At 37.1% G+C, this 13616-nt stretch overlaps 2 long non-coding RNA genes across 4 annotated transcripts in view; one reads left to right on the top strand and one right to left on the bottom strand.

The window, feature by feature from the left end:
• Positions 1-638, bottom strand: part of LOC121825092 (uncharacterized) — a 53415-nt gene extending 52777 nt beyond the window's left edge. For all 3 annotated transcript variants that reach the window (XR_013050851.1, XR_013050850.1, XR_013050849.1), the window contains exons 1-2: positions 365-638; positions 185-267 (exon numbers count right to left, since the gene is read on the bottom strand). This is a non-coding gene — a long non-coding RNA (uncharacterized LOC121825092). The remainder of the gene's footprint in view (positions 1-184; positions 268-364) is intronic.
• Positions 638-5308, top strand: LOC121825802 (uncharacterized). The gene is made up of 2 exons (XR_006068163.2): positions 638-1002; positions 4562-5308. It is a non-coding gene; the product is annotated as an uncharacterized LOC121825802 (long non-coding RNA).
• Positions 5309-13616: the final 8308 nt, after the last annotated feature.

Raw genomic sequence — 13616 nt, 5'->3', positions numbered from 1 at the left:
AACTAAATACTGGGAAAGGTTTTACCAACACAGTGATAAGGTTCATAAATAATTGCAGGTGAATTCTGAGAAACAGTCACAAACTGTATAAGTTACCAGGATTTCACCTTCCTGAGAGCTGACACACTCTCACTGTCCTGGATAAGAACACCAAACAATAGGAATCCAGGTTAGTGTCTCTCACCTGTAGCCTCCATCAAATGATGTTGAGTTCAGGACTCAGTCTGATCCTTCATATGAGTCTTTGAACTGTGCAGAAGGTGTTCCCTGAAAGAGGAGGATCAGTTCAGAGCTCTGCACTCACCCACCTTCCAGAGATTGCCCTGTCCTCTGAAGACAGGATACCTGAAGGAAACACACTCACCTGTCAATGTAGGATGCATCTGTGATGATGAGTGCTAGATATGGGCTCAGTTGCCATGTGAAACCTACAAACCTCATATGACTATAAAGTTGGCTGCAATCCAAAAGATTATGACAGAGTGTACTCCAAGCTCTTCCCCACAAGGGATGACAGTACCATGGCACAGGAGGACACAATGATAGTTATGCTGAGGATGAGGACATCACCTTTGAAAAACACTTTTTGTCCATCAACCAGCAAGAAAAACCTTTAGGTGAGCAGTGGATTTCTTAGAGGCACAAGGTAGAATTTTAAAATGACTCTTTCCTCCTGTGATGTCATAAGCTGATGCCTAGGTAGGAGAACCAGACAGGCTTTGCCTTCTAGGGAGCAGGGACCAAGGACAAAGTGTGAAGTTGAAAGTGTGCTTTTATGTGGGGATGAATCTTTATGAAAGTATCTCTTACATTTTAAGAGACTGGAAGTTCCTGGACCACCCAGCCAGAATTAATGAACCATGAGTTCATTTAAGATGTAAGACTGCCTTCCAACTGTGCACTCAGCCACTTTGTTCAACCTGCTTTTAATACAGTCATGTAACAATCAACCTTACTTGTCTTGGACTGGACTCACCGTGTAATCAGCTTTTGAAACCTAAGGTAATGCATAGATTGAATGTTAACACTTGCAGTCTTCCATGGCCCTGACCCAGGAGTAGCACAGGGGTGGGTGTATGTCATGGTATTAAATGCTTAAAACAGCAAGTAATTAGAAAACTACCTTATGAAACAAACAGCCACCAAAAATTATGGAAATGACATGGATATAGGCTGATAAATCTGTGTGCAGTGATGTTTGTTATGTGGGTTAGCTGGGTGCAATTGGGGTCAGAGATTTACTCTCTTGTAAAACCCTTTTAAAGATTTTTGTAAACTATCCCTCATTACTTCATCCATGTGAAGCCTTCATGCCAATAAATACAAAGCATAGTCTTTTGTGGGGCAAACACAGAGCCAGAAAGAGTCAGGTAAGACAGATCCACAAGTTATCATTCAGCTAGACAGAGGTTCACATGACAGACAGAGAATGACAGAAGACACAGGAAGAGTGAAGTAGAGAACTCAAATCATGGCTATCTCTCTTTGTAAATGTCCAGGGAAAGTGCTTCTTCCTAGCCACAGGAATCTGCACAAGAAAGTTCTGTGTGTGATACTGGTCACATCCGTTAATATCATTCTCATGTTTAAATATTCACTTCATTCTATTTTTGATAAGAGTTAAATGTATAATGGAAAAACAACTTCTATAGATATATTTATTTTTATTGAATGTGTAAAGATCTGTGTTACTCCAGTCCTACAGCCTTCCTTACCAGATCACGTCTCATGCTGTGGATCAATACAGACCTGAAGACCAAAGCCAGAGCTGAGGCCCCCACTGCTTTGATTTCTCTCTAACTCAACAGTGAACATAGTCCTGTTCCACAAAGTGAACTGGACAACAAAGCTTCCTCTCAGGTGTCCAGTTCCCCCAATCATGCCTGACAATCTTTTATCATCTTCCAGTCACTCATATTCACCGAAATATCACCAAGAAATAAAAACATGTCCCTAGTAACTCATAAGAGCCAGACACTCAGGGAATTATTTTTCTTATATTGACTCCTATGTGCATCCTTTGTCTCAAGGAGAGGTGGTGAGATGCACTCTTCAATTTCTGTGCTTCCAAAGCTCTCACACTCATCACATCAGATTCATTTTCAGTGACCTCATTAGCCAGGCTATAAGAGATTCTTTCCTTTCTTGTTCTGAAGACTCCCCAGTGTAGTTCAGATAAGAGTTTTCCTTAATTCCCTAGTATCCTGTACTGATAAATAACCTATCTCCATACTCACATGTAAATCTCTTTCTGTGCATTACAAATTGGACTTCCTGGTTGTTTTCTACTGCTTTTTTTGGTATTCTCTCCTCTTGCATCCTTAAAGTTACAGGAAATGGCAGATGTAGCTTTTTTATTAGTTATGTGTATAATTGCCCAACAGCAGTAGCAATTTATGCAGCACTGCTGTCCTGTCAGGTTGATATCTTTTTTACTTTATCACTGTCTCTTGTGGACAGGAGCGTTATTTCCACTGTCAATACCTGACCTTAGTAACTCAAAGGGTAAGTGACTCTTTCAGTTCAAAAGCTGTGTGTGAGTCACAGTGGATCTAGTAGGTCTTGCACACAGCCAGAATGGTGCAAACATATACCCTTGTTTCCTGATTATGAAGCAACGAGATACATTTACAATATACTCCAGTCTTAAAAGCACTTTGTCTTCCCCAAGTAACATTTTTCACTTTGTTGATATTTATTGTATGCTTTTGATTTTAAAAAGTTTTGGTTTGGGAGGACTATACAGATGGACCAGTCATAAGCAACACTTCTTGCTGTTGGAGAAGAGCTGTCTTGGTTTCCAGGACCTACATGGTGGATCAAAACTGCCTGTAACTGCAGTTTAAGGAGGTTCAGACAACTTCATGACTCTGCAGGCACCACAGTCTCATAGTGCACATATGTACATAGAGGCAAAACATTCATGTACACAATTCAAAAATAGACTAAAAAAAGAAATATTTTAAAAAGAGTTTTTATTTTTTAAATAAAGATTTTTTTCCCATAGGCAAATGCAAAGTGCAAATAAGGCTTTGGAGAATCTTCTAAAATGGGATGTTCTCTAAGTGTGGTCTGTCATGACAGAAAACTGTTCTATTACCCAAATTTGATTTCCAAAGCACAAGATGGACCTAATGTTTATGATGCCACTGGAAATATGATTTGTTTTCATTTTAGGGGTAAATGCTATAATGGTAAATCATAGAGGAACTCATAAAGCCTATGTTCTGTTCGCAACAATGATAAACTGTAAGGGAATTCATGGCATCCCTTTATGCTTATCATTAGAGTATAACTGAAACAGGGAAGATAACTCAATCCCAAGTACAAGAGAGGCTCCAAGCCATTCATTTTACCACTGGTCATTCAACACAGACTCAGTTATTGCTTCTAATTAATAACAGTTGTGTTATATAAGAATGCCTTTTACTCCAGAAAAAAAAAAGAATTACAACTATATTGTCCAGGATTGAGTGCTTCTTATCTTTTCATTCAAGTTTTTGCTATGAGTTTGAAACTATGGTAAGTTGACCTGAAACAATAGTACTGCATATCACGTACATAAGTCAACATATCATGTAATGTAAAGTGAATTATCACATTGAGTTTTTACCATAATCCTTAAGCACCTTCACAGGCATGTATTACCCTGGTGTTACCTGCAGTCACCCTTAGCAGTGGACTTATAGTCAGAACCAACAGAGACTGACTCGCTGTTATGAATATTTCTTTCTTTCTTACTATGGAACTATTCATGTCACTTTTCCATGTGTTCCTTAGATCTGCTTCTAACAAATATTCCCATTATTAAACATGAGCAACTGTACAGGCTTCCCTTCTTTGCTGGATTTGCCACTCAGAATGAAATACAAAGTACTCACCTGGCGTCTTGTCTCTGCAGGATTGGGGGTTCATTGGGCAGATCCTGACTTTTAATAACCAGGGTTGTGTGGCAGTCAGCTCAAGCCTGAGGTAGAGGACTGTGACCCTGTGACCTCACCTCCCTCCAGAACTGCAATTTTCATTTTACATGCAGTTGCAAAGACAGCACTGGCTGTGGGATCAAAATAGTTTATGAAATTTTTTCCAGTTGATAATTAACAAAGATACTTAAGATCTTCCTGTGACTGTCTCCAAAGAGACATGCTGTTTTGAAGAGGTATTGAATTTTCATAATCTCTGAAGTGTCGAAGGTGCTCGAAACTTTGATGTAAAATTTGTGAGAAAGTTAGAGAAATCTCTATGTCCCATTGGATCTCAGTTTCTCTGAATTGTACCAAACAAATCTATCTGGTTTTCTTTGCTTTTTAAAAGAGTTATGCTGGGCGGTGGTGGCACACACCTTTAATCCCAGCACTTGGTAGGCGAGGTCAGCCTGGGCTACCAAGTGAGTTCCAGGAGAGGCACAAAGCTACACAGAGAAACCCTGTCTCGAAAAACCAAAAGAAAAGAGTTATAACATTTGCTACTTAAATATTTCTTGATGCATTTTATTCCTGCATGTGTGTTTGAGACAAGTCTACTCATCATCTACTTTCCAATTTTTCCTCATCCTACAAAGCTCTTCCCTCCCAATATCAAGTGCTCGCTAAGAAGGAAGGAAGGAAGGAAGGAAGGAAGGAAGGAAGGAAGGAAGGAAGGAAGGAAGGAAGGAAGGAAGGAAGGAAAACAGTCTGCATATTGATGTTCAGTGCCTGGGCATCCATGAAAGCAAGGGTAGCCTCTCTCTCTCACACAAAGATTGGATCCTGGAACCTGACACTTCCTCTAACAGAAGTCAGAAATGAGCAACAACTCTTCAGCTGGAAGTGGGACTTCCTGATGACCTCTACTCTGCTTGAGTTATGCCTTCCTGAGCAGGATTTGTGTGTTCGGTTGTAACAAGTGAACTCACAAGTGCAAGTGCCCTGTTCTTTCTGAACAAATCCTGTTTTCTTGGAATCATCTACCACCTCTAGTTCTTACACACTTTCGACCTCTTCTTCGATGATGACCCCTAAGTCTTGAGAGGAAGAGCTGTGATATAGATGTCCCAATTTTTCTGGGCCCTCCAGAGTCTCTTATTTTCAGCAACTTGAATGATTGTGGGATTCTGTGTTAATCACCATAGACTGCAAAAAAGAAGTTGCTCTGATGAGGGTTGAGGGATAGACTAATCCCCGGTATAAAAAGTAAGTGTTTATTGGGCAGTTCATTACTATGTCCTTTTAGCTGAGTAATAGTATGAAGAAGTATATTCTTCTCCAGGGTCTATATGAAGCCCATATTATTGATCCTAATAATTATACCAGAAAATGTTTCCATCTTGTGAATTGAGCCTTCATTTTTATAAAGAAGTAGTTATTACACCCATAATATTCATGAACTATTGCACCATGCTTGCTGTTATAACTCTCAGAGTTCATACCTGGGTAATATTTATTATTACCTCCACCACTGGAAAAATTATGTAGTAGAGATGGAACTCACACTTTGATTTCTTCATGTTCTTTGACTCAAGTGTATGGTATCTTTTGCAATGTGGTCTTACCATCTTGCAAACATAGGCCTCTACAGACTACAAGCTATTGATATTTTGCTTATTTCTCCTCAATGTATTTTTTTAACTTTCAAGCATATAATAGCCCCATTTTATAGTATTAGGCAGAGTAACAAAGTCAGCCAATGTGAGAAAAATATCTAGAGATATGGTAGAAAAGGTGAAAACATGTTACAATTAGCATTGGAGATCACATAGTAAAATATAATACAAACTAATGTTATCATAATGGCATTAAAATATTTGGAGAAAATGAAAAAATATAGTCCTTGTGAAACAAACATTTTTAATTTTAATAAGTATTCTTTATTACTTATTTAAATGTAATCATATCATTTCCCCTTCTCATACCTCCCTCCAATTCTTCTCATGCATACACCATAATCTCATTTAAATACATGGCCTCTATTTATTGTTTTAATTTAATTTTTTAAAAAATATTTTATTCATATTACATATACAAATATTCATATTACATATACCAATCATAGTTCCCCTTCCCCTCTCTCCTCCCACTACCTCACCAGCTTCCCACCCAACCTGTTCCCCATCCACTCCTCCAAACGGGCAAGGAAAGGGGGAAACATGATGTCACATATAAGATAGGAGATCATTAGAACACTTAGTAAGTACAATACAAATTAACATTATCATAATGTCACTAAATATTCTGAGAAAATGAAAAAATATTGTACTTGTGAAACAAAATCTTTTAATTCTAAGAAATATTCTTTACTATTTAAATTATATATAATCACATCATTTCCCCTTCTTATTCCTCCCTCCAAGCCCTCCAATACATACACCATACTTTCATTTAAATGCATGGGCTGTATTTCTTAAACTACACTCACTTTATCCACACACAGTCACACCCTCACATATATGTAATTACAACCTGCTTAGTACATACAGTGTAACTTTTATCTATAAAATTTCATTGCAGAGGATATGGTAATGCAAACCAATTGGGAGTTTCATCACTTTGCAAGACTATTTCTCCAAATCTCATCATTCCTTGGTTTTCTGTAGTGTAGTTCTCTGTCTATAGTTGAGGCCTCAGGACATTTAGCTCTTCAATGTTAGCATGTCTATCAGTATTATTCTTATTGAGGTTTTGTTTAGGAAGCCACATTGGTGAGAATTTATCCATATAACATTTCTGACAATTGCAGGGGATGCATTCTCACAACAAGCTCCCTGTTCTTGTGGCTCTTGCAATCTTTCCAATCTCACTTCCACTATGATCCCTGAGCCTTTAATGCTGTTGGGTTTAGACATATCTGATGGGGCTGACCACCAAGTGGATGCTTGTTCTCAGCAATTTGATTTGTTTTTGCTGTCTGTAATGGTCTCCATCTGTTGCAAGTCACATTTATTTGACAAGGGTTGAGACCTATACTTCCCTGTCATTTAATGATATATATTTACAATGTGGCTAGGAATCATGCAGGTTTAGTAACATAGCAGTATCAGATTCTCCTGGAAAATCCATGACCTCACCTGTCTTTGGTAATCAGGTAGGTTTCCAGCATCAGGCATTTTTCCCTGCCTAACGAAGAAGCATTTCCAAATTGGCTTTATTCAGTCATTATTAGCCTTTAAACAAACACAGACAAAATCCAGAAAAATGTGATATAAATGTATAAAAGACTTCCTTTTCTATCACTAAGTAGGAGAAAGTCGTGTTGCTTTTAGGGAAGTGGATGCAGAGAAGTAATTATGTTAAGTGATTAAAGCCAGCCATAGAAAAAGAGAGAATTGTATTAAGTAAACAAAACTAGCCATAGGAAAAACAATTACAGTCCTGGTGTGGTAGTGCATTCTTTAATCCCAGCACTCTTGAGGAAAACAGGCAGATTTGTATTATCTAGATCAGCTTGTTCTATGTTGTGAGTTCTAGGACAGCCACTGCTTTGTAGAGAGACCCTATCCCAGAGGAAATATAAAATAACATAAAAGAAAGAAAGAATAAGAAAATGTAGTTACTGGTGTTCTTTCCTTGTTTGTTGTTCAGAAATGTTATTAAAGTACTTAAAATTATTGAGGCATATACTTTTCATAAACACATGGAAGAAGCTGTCAAGGGAAATAATGAGGGCAAACAGAAAAAGGAAGCTGGAGAATATGAGGGAAATATTCAGGAAAATATATTGTTGTAAATAAAACCCCATGTGCCTATGAAAAATCCTCTTGTGAAACTGGTTCATGTTCATTGAGTTTGCACAATAAAGATCAAAACAACAGAATAAACTGATGTTTGGTCCCTAATCCCAGCAATATTCCTATCACAAGTAGGTTTCCAGGCCTTTCTTCTGTGGCCAACATGTACACACCATTCAGTTGAAGAAAATTTTTATTTGGTTTAAAAGGGAGCAAAAACCTCTCAGCACACAAACAAAACTGTAAGGCTGTGTGTCTTTGAAAACAGTAATGTAAGTCTTTGTTTGTGACTTATAATAAAGTATTATGGACAAGAACACATACACAAAGTGTCAAGAAGTTCATGGACATATGCGTAGATGGTGTTGGGAAGAGAGAAAGAGATACAGGATAGACATCTTTTAGAAAATTCCTGCACAGGGTCAAAATGATATCTCTCTTCTCTTCCTTGTTACAGTCCTTCCTTAAATTTCTTCATTATTCCAAGACTAAAGACACCATAATTACTCCACTGATACTAAGTTTTTTGTAATGAAGCCATGAGAAAGAAGATAAGTACTTACATGCTAAGCAGTCAACTGACCCTGAATGGGAGGAGCTGCTATGTTTGGGCTTTGGCTTTTCCTTTATTTCTTCTTAAGATGTAGGGAGTATATATGGTCCCAAGGGAGACTGTAATTATATTTTTAAACTTTATGGTATTTTTTTAAAAAAGGAAACATGTATGCATAGGTCAAGAAAGCTCCTTCAGTTCTTTGTGGTAAAGAAGAAAGGATTACATAAAGACACATATGGTTAATGAGTATTTGGTGGCAGTGAGATGGTGGGAAGAAAGAGAATCCAACGAGGGATTTTAACATGTCAATGCTGAAGTTAAACATTACCTTGCTTTGTAACAAGGTTCACTCAGTGAGGTGCTTTTTTAATATACTACTAATGTTACTCTTAGCACTTCTGGAAACTTTTCATGGAAAGCAAAACATTACTTAAATGAAAAACTCTGCAAGGTGAGTATGTTCTGATCTCTGTGTGAGGCCCATGGCACTGATATCACTCATCCCTTCTGTTCTTCACATTCCTGTGATCAGCAAGAGTTCTGAGTCTTCCACTTGTGTGTGAATTTCTGCACTGAATTATGAAAAGGAGTCAAGTCCACAAAGAGATTTTAGGTTTGTCTTGCAGAACAGGTTTTACAACAAACCTTAATTCAAAATTCCTTTCCTGAGTCAGCTGTCTTTATTTATATTTATTTCAGAATTTACTTGCCATATGTCCCTCAGTCTTTCCCTTCCTCTCAGGTTACTTCTCTACCTCACTTCAGTCATATGACTTCATTTCTTTTATGATCCTTAATTCATCTTTTCAATATTCTATAACCATTCAGAGCCTGGTGACAATGGAGGAATATGAGTGTGCACCTGAATATTCTAAACTGCTATATCAGGTCTTTCTGGTGTGCCAAGCATTTCTTAATTGCATAGTGTGTTAAGAATCTGGAATTTCCCTAATTCATAATTGGGGAAAAGTTTAAAAACCCTATGTAAAGTTTCACCATTTTTAACTTCATATTCTGCTCCATCTGATAAGGGATGACATATAGATGTTACTTCCTCAGGAAGTCACGTGGATGAACCTGATTCAGTCCCTAGAGTTGATTGTCTACTGCTGTCGATTCACCTGGTTCCTACATCTCCTGATGAATTCATTTCTTCCATTTGTAGTGAATGGTTCATTGAATGACAAAAATTTCAGTTTAGAAAGTAATAATATGTATTGCTCTGGGACAATGCCAGATACATGCACTTCAGTATGCACTATTTTATACTTTTCCTTTAAATGATGAATTTGATTCTGTTGGTCTGTGACCATGTATTGTGACCATTGTTCTTCACAGACACAAGCAAGGTGTCCAGCACATTCAAAGATACAGCCCCTCCTCTATTAGTTTTCATGAAAATAAAGACACATATAGCTCCCTGGTCCTCATGAGTTTCATTACTGCCGTCTATTCAGTCTACATTTGTTTGACCATTTGGATGATTCTTGAAGAATTATGTGAGCAGTGTGTAGTGGGCAGCTCTGTACTTCTGGCATCTTGTTTTCCAGCATTCAGCCCATATCAGATCATTCTCAGTGACATTTGAGTCTTCCAGATCTCTTTTCCTCTCAGACCAAGGAATAAAGCTTTTTCATAATTCACATGCTATGCTGATAGTCTGTTGCAATCAAGGTATTTGAATTGACTATTACTATCAACATGAATCATTATTTTGTCACATATAATCCAACAACATGTATTTACCTGGGAACAATAGCTGTTTCTCTAATATCATGTATGTCATGAGGAATGTAAAACATTTTGTACAGAAGTAATCAAAGAGTCACTATGGTAATATGTAGGACATTTTTTTTAACTTGGGAGAAAATTATTTTCATTTTAATATTTCAGTACAGTAAATTTCTGAGTATGAAACCACGATGTTAACTTTTTACAGACCTTTTGAAATACTCAGAATATTTTTATTATTTGCTTCTGTTTTCATTTCTAATGTATCCTCAATAGTTAAACATATTTGAGGCATCCCTGCAGTATACCCTCTGTACTTTCTCCATGCATGGAATATACATTCCCACATACAAATGTACCCATGTCTGTATCTGAGATGTTTCATTCCATAAACTCCCTTCAAGATTGGGTCAACAGATCTGTGCTTCCAAATCCACCCTTTCCTAAAGAATGAACATACACCACACCTATCCAGATACAGCAAATGACTGTCATTCCCATGTTACCAATTTTTGGCCCACCTCACTTTTTCTGGTGTTCTAAATAGAAGGGGATGGTCAACTAGAGTGGTGCATAACTATAATCCCAGCACTGTAGAGACAAAGGAAGGAAAATCTTTATTAGTTAAAGAAAAGCCTGTTCTACATAGAGATCCAGAACATCCAGGAATACATAGTGAGACCAATATAACTAAACTAAAAATTAGTGGTTAGAAATCCACTCATGAATATACTCAAAACTCAAATATTGTGATTAACTTCCATTATCACTCTTCAAAAGGCCCCCTCACAGTCCTCTCCTGAAGTGCCATGGGATTATTTTTTATTTTGAGGGGAGCTCTTTCAAAGCAAGGAGTTTCCCATGATTTCCTCTCCATTCTGGATAAAAGAACATAATCCCCACTTCCAAGCTGATGCCACTCATCACTTGCACATTATGGGGATACATATTTTAACTGAGACAGAGGGAATTTGAAATAAATGTTAGTTTCTTCAAGCCCATAATTTATATGGCTCATTAAAAGATATATTTCTCCTGTTTCTATAAGACATATTTTCTATTCTTCTTTTAACATGCATTTTATGTGTATTAGGGTTGGCCTCAATGTATGGCTGTGAATCATGTGCAATCAATGCCTGCAGAGGACAGAAGGCATCAGAAACTGTTGATGGTTATGAGCTAATATGTGGGTGCTGAGAACCAAATCCAGGTTCTCTACAAGAACAGCAAGTGCTCATATCCAGTGAGATGTTGCTCCATCCCCTTCTTTTCTTGTTTTGAAAAAGTTTTAAGTGAAATACTTGTGGGTGAAAAGAATAACATCTTAGAGTGGAATTATTTAAGTGATATCTATAGGGGTCTCTTATAAAATGTAAATCACCAGAACTACAAGATTAGTGACAGCATTCTATCTCTCCCAACAAATGAAGTTAACATAAAGATAAACCTTATGTAAAAAGAAAACAGAAAACAAGAAACATAGCATGCTATTATTTTTCTGATTATGAAGAAATAAGATTATAAATAAATATGAAAAGATGCCACAAAACACATCAAGCTGCAAATATGTATTTGTGAGTTCACAGTTATGAAAAAATATGCAAAACTACAAACTCAGTGAAATAGAGGAACAAAGACCAAATAGAGAGACAGAAGCAGGCATATTTGCATTTCTTTCATAGTTTTAATGTTTGGAATACCACAGTATACATTATGTTTATGGAAATATTCTACAAACACTTTCAGATTTGTGTAACATTATACTATATAACATAGACAAAACTACCAACATTTCATCAGAATCCAAATTCAAGGGCAAAATTTAAACATTTGCCTAATAATAAGATTTTAGTCAAGTCAAGAAAGTTATTTTATGTTAAATTTAACTAATTTTTATATGGATGGTGTTTCTTCTGTGTATTCCAGAATATTCTTTTTAATATATTTTTATTTGTTTGTTTGTTTGTTTTGGTTTTTTTGAGACAGGGTTTCTCTGTGTAGCTTTGCGCCTTTCCTGGAACTCACTTGGTAGCCCAGGCTGGCCTTGAACTCACAGAGATCCGCCTGGCTCTGCCTCCCGAGTGCTGGGATTAAAGGCGTGCACCACCACCGCCCGGCAATATATTTTTTATTAAAAAACTATTTTCTTTTCTTTTACATACCAACACATTCCCCCTCCCTCCTCTTCTCTCACTCCCCACCTCCATCCCCATCCCACCCCCATCCCTTCCCCATAGAGAGTAAGGCCTTCCTTGGGTAGTCAACGCAGGCTGTTATACCATGTTGGGGCTAGACCTAGCCCCTCCCTCCTGTATCAAGACAGAGTAAGGCATTGTACCATAGGGAATGGGGTCTAAAAAGCCAGTTCATGGACCCAGGGTAAGTCCTAAAAAATGGATTGTGGGTGGAGGAGTTAATATTTTACAGTTAATCATACATTCTATAAATAAATGGGGAGAAAGGAGAGGTTGATTAAGTAACTGGAACATTTGACTGAGCCTGGAAGTAAAATTTCTGTGGAATGTTCTGGTAGCTTAGAGGCCACAGAAACAGCAATGCTGTATTCTGTGCAATCATGACATGTGCAGGCAGAAATCCCTTCTCTTCAGACCAGGTTGTGTTCTCCTTCAGTTAGCTTTGGAATTTAATGGGCAATAACAACAAAAATCCTAAAATAAAACTATTGCTGTTACTCCCTCAGAGAGACTTTATAAAACTATTGTTGGTATAAATGTTGTCTTTAAATTATTTACCCAGATTTTGCTCATATTAGACTCCAGAATATTTCTACTTTGTATTTTGGTTTCAGAGGTTCACTATGTCACCTTGGGTGGACTCAAATATATAGTCTTCCCCCTTCTCTCTCCCAAAAACAAGGATAACAAAGTATGTGCTATGCACTAATCTGCATGTAATCTCCCATCTGTCATTCAACTTAACAAACTATCAATCTGATACTTAAATAAGTAAATATCTCCAGTGCTTATTATTTTATATGCAGTTTCTGCAGTTATAATGTGAATCTTTTCATTTGAAAGTTTATCTAAAGCTGACTTTTAAAAATGTATTTGTGTCCCATGTAAAATCTTTCCAGTGTAGTGAATATATTTTAGATTTTAGAAACACAGAATCTATTGAGTCTACATTCTCTTCAGTGCCCAAAACTTGCTTGTGCTCATTACCATCCCAAAACTGTTCTGAAGATTTTCAACTTTTTTAACTTGTTCTTTTCTGCTGATATCCACCAACACTGACTTTGCAATTTAGGAAGCATATCTAGAAGCAGACCTGCAATGCTTAACTTTGGGTGGATCAGGAATGATGATAGGCACCCGATAATCATTGAAACTCACCTAAATCACTATAATCCACATATCTACACAGCTTAATTATCTCACCTACTGTGACAGTTTCTATAGATATAATAACTAGTTATTATTTCAGCTCTCACAAAATACATTGTGTATTGCCTATGTCCCAACCTAGGTTTCAAACGGTATTTGGAAGAAAGTTTGTAGATATTCCACATCTACTGTGAAGGTTAATATTGATAGTGTGTACACAAAGGAGAACTTCAAAGAAAAAAAAATGGAAATAAGCATGCAGACACCACAACTTTTAGACCTT

Source organism: Peromyscus maniculatus, chromosome 1 (genome assembly GCF_049852395.1).
Source record: "Peromyscus maniculatus bairdii isolate BWxNUB_F1_BW_parent chromosome 1, HU_Pman_BW_mat_3.1, whole genome shotgun sequence".
NCBI lineage: Eukaryota > Metazoa > Chordata > Mammalia > Rodentia > Cricetidae > Peromyscus > Peromyscus maniculatus.
This window is presented reverse-complemented; position numbering and strand designations above follow the sequence as displayed.